Below are 4072 nucleotides of genomic sequence, written 5' to 3' on the forward strand. Positions count from 1 at the left end.
TCAGTCATGTCCCCCGGGGTTCAGTCATGTCCCCCGGGGTTCAGTCATGTCCCCCGGGGTTCAGTCATGTCCCCCGGGGTTCAGTCATGTCCCCCAGGGTTCAGTCATGTCCCCCGGGGTTCAGTCATGTCCCCCAGGGTTCAGTCATGTCCCCCAGGGTTCAGTCATGTCCCCCGGGGTTCAGTCATGTCCCCCAGGGTTCAGTCATGTCCCCTGGGTTCCAGGACTCACATTCTGTTCTAGAACAAGATGATCATTCTATTCCTTAAGGGGGTTTTAAGGTAGAGGACATTGGAAAGGTGTTGTTACCCTCTGAGGACTAAGATACATAGGATCAACATGTTAACAATGCCCTTTAAATGTCACAGTGAGATTTAACGAAGCGTTTGCTGCCATGCTGTCTTTTAACGCTTCCTCGATTAGCCTCCTTCAACCTTCCTCCACTTCCCCTACCGTCTCTGACAGATAATACCTCTTCATATCTCTCTCTCTCTCTCTTTATCTTTCTCTCTTTATCTCTCTCTCTCTCTTTATCTCTCACTCGATTAGTCTCCTTCAACCTTCCTCCACTTCCCCTACCATCTCTGACTGATAATACCTCTTCATATCTTTCTCTCTCTCTCTCTTTATCTCACTCACTCTCTCTCTCTATTTATCTCACTCTCAAATTCTCTCTCTCTCTATATATATATATATATCTCACACATTCGCAATTTCATTTTCCTTCATGTTATACTAAATCTCTCTCTTCATACTTTCTTGATACCTTCTCAAAACTCGCTGTCATGCCACACAGTTTAATTTCCGAGCGCTTTCTCACAAGTCGACTTTGCTCCCGAGTAGCGCAGCGGTCTAAGGCACTGCAGCTCAGTGCTAGAGGCGTCACTAGAGACTCTGGTTCGATCCCGGGCTGTATCACAACCGGCCGTGATCGGGATTCCCATAGGGCGGAGCCAAATTGGCCCAGCTTCGTCCGGGTTAGGGGAGGGTTTGACCGGGGTAGGCCGTCATTGTAAAATAAGAATTTGTTCTTAACTGACTTGCCTAGTTTAATAAAGGTTAAATAAAAAAAACAGGAAGTGGGGTAGCTTTTCCGACAACAGAAATAGACCAAGACCTCACTCAGTCTTGCATTATTGCACTCTGAGGGGTGGAGCCCAACTTCATATGCACTTTCTGAAGCCACATCTTCAAAAGGACTTTTACGTACAGAATATTTCAAAAATGTTTCTGACGACAAATTGTTGATCTAACGTACTAGACCACAGATTTTTTTATTGCTATCAATATCAATGGTCAACTTCATACTATAGCTGCATGTACTGTACACTGATTGCACTGAAAAAGTTTCCGTACTTTATTTATGGTAAAGAAACAGGGGCCTGAAACAGCCAGTGATGGAACTTTCTTTTTTACCTGCGGTAATATCTATATGTCTGAAGCCGTAGTGAGGATACATTGTATAAACCACAGGAGGTTGGTGGCCCCTTAATTGGGGAGGACAGGCTCGTGGTAATGACTGGAGTGGAATCAGTGGAATGATATCAGCAACATCAAACACATGGTTTCCATGGTTTCCAGGTGTTTCATGCCGTTCCATTCGCTCCGTTCCGGACTTTATTATGAGCCGTCCTCCCCTCACCAGCCTCCTGTGGTATAAACTCTTATCAGCAGATCATTGATGATGTGTTAGCCTGCTCAGACATTTCTGACGCATGCCAGATCTTACAACGCCTTGATAGGTATTTTACCTTATCATGTGTTATAGCAATCTGGGGCCTGACGGCACAATCGATGACGTGGCATACAACCATTGGTTGATGCATGCAATGTCTGAGCAGGGTAACATGACCTGAATGTTGACAATGTGGACGATTGGATGAGACCACCAGAAAGAAACACTCTGGTTAGATTTGCATTCAACCAATCAGGTTACTTTGAGGAAGTTGTTGACCAATGAGACCCCTGAAGGATGATTGTTTATTTGTCTCTCAACCAATCATGCAAATATTTGCATGAAGTAGCCTCCTCTTATGTAGATAATTAGCAGTAGCACGTTTAAATACTCCTTCTGAATGTTCATTTCCTGGGAATGTAAAGAGAGACAACAAGACATGCTTCTATTTTAGACATACAGTAGATTAGCTAGCATAAACAATGATGTTATAATTGCTATGCTCCGGACATTCTCATGTCTCCTCCCCCATATCTCTGCTCTCCTCTCTCTTCTTGGTTATAGATTCTACTGCTGTCTGTCTCTTCTTGGTTATAGATTCTACTGCTGTCTGTCTCTTCCTGGTTATAGATTCTACTGCTGTCTGTCTCTTCCTGGTTATGGATTCTAGTGCTGTCTGTCTCTTCTTGGTTATGGATTCTACTGCTGTCTGTCTCTTCTGGTTATAGATTCTACTGCTGTCTGTCTCTTCTTGGTTATGGATTCTACTGCTGTCTGTCTCTTCCTGGTTATAAGTTCTACTGCTGTCTGTCTCTCCTAGTTATGGATTCTATGCTGTCTGTCTCTTCTTGGTTATGGATTCTACTGCTGTCTGTCTCTTCTTGGTTATAGATTCTACTGCTGTCTGTCTCTTCTGGTTATGGATTCTACTGCTGTCTGTCTCTTCTTGGTTATGGATTCTACTGCTGTCTGTCTCTTCCTGGTTTATAGATTCTACTGCTGTCTGTCTCTTCCTGGTTATGGCTTCTATCTGCTGTCTGTCTCTTCCTGGTTATAGATTCTACTGCTGTCTGTCTCTTCCTGGTTATGGATTCTAGTGCTGTGCCTGTCTCTTCCTGGTTATAGATTCTACTGCTGTCTGTCTCTTCCTGTTATGATTCTACTGCTGTCTGTCTCTTCCTGGTTATAGATTCTACTGCTGTCTGTCTCTTCCTGGTTATAGATTCTACTGCTGTCTGTCTCTTCCTGGTTATAGATTCTACTGCTATCTGTTTTTAGTTCCGTCTTCGATTGAAGAATTATGCCGTCAGTTATTGAGAAAAGAAAGAGAAAGCATGTCTTGTGTTTAAAATGTAGGAGTCTGATCTGATTCTATCATTACATTTACATTTAAGTCATTTAGCAGACGCTCTTATCCAGAGCGACTTACAATGGCAAGCCGTAGATATACATAAGAGTTTTGCAAACTATCCTCCATTTTAGCTCCAAATTTCCAATCCCAATCTCTATGGATAACTCTATTTATGGGTAAATCTTTGACTCTTTTGGTTCTGCCCTCTCCCACGCCCTGAGTTTACTTGCACAGTGACAGTGGACCAGGCCAGTCCTGTCTTAGAGATGAAGTGCAGTGATGAAGTGCAGCTTTAGCCCACTTTAGTCAACTGCTTTGTTGACTCAAACAGACACCTGTATAGTATCTAGGCTTTAACATATTATATTAGGCCACTAAGTCAGTCAGGATTTGGATTAATATGTGTACGATGCTTGATAGAGAGGTCTACTTTCTGGGGGACCTGAACATTGACTGGTTATCATCTAGCTGTCCTCTCAACTGTGACTAATGCCTGTCATACCAATATTGTTGGATCTGTGACATCCACTTGTATTGATCATGTCGTCACTAACGCTACAGAGCTTTGCACCAAAACAACATCAGTTCCCATTGGCTGTAGTGACCGTGACATTGTGGCAATAACGAGGAAAGTCAAAGTGACAAAGGTTGGGCCTAAAGTTTATAAGAGATCATACAATATGTTTTCCCAGGACTCTTCTGTTGAAGATGTATTAAATCCAGATGCAGCACTGGAAGTATTTGTAGAAATATTCCTGCCAGTCGTTGACCAGCACCTGTTAATAATCTACCTGTAAGAACTGTTAGGGCCCCTGGATTGATGAGGAATTTAAGAATTCTTTGGTTCAAAGACACGATACAAAAGACGTGAGATACAAGTCAGGTTGCTCAGCTGATTGGTTGACATACAAGTCCGGTTGCTCAGCTGATTGGTTGACATACAAGTCAGGTTGCTCAGCTGATTGGTTGACATACAAGTCAGGTTGCTCAGCTGATTGGTTGACATACAAGTCAGGTTGCTAGCTGATTTGGTTGACAATACAGTG

Source organism: Salvelinus sp. IW2-2015, unplaced genomic scaffold (assembly GCF_002910315.2).
Source record: "Salvelinus sp. IW2-2015 unplaced genomic scaffold, ASM291031v2 Un_scaffold1853, whole genome shotgun sequence".
Taxonomy (NCBI): Eukaryota; Metazoa; Chordata; class Actinopteri; order Salmoniformes; family Salmonidae; genus Salvelinus; species Salvelinus sp. IW2-2015.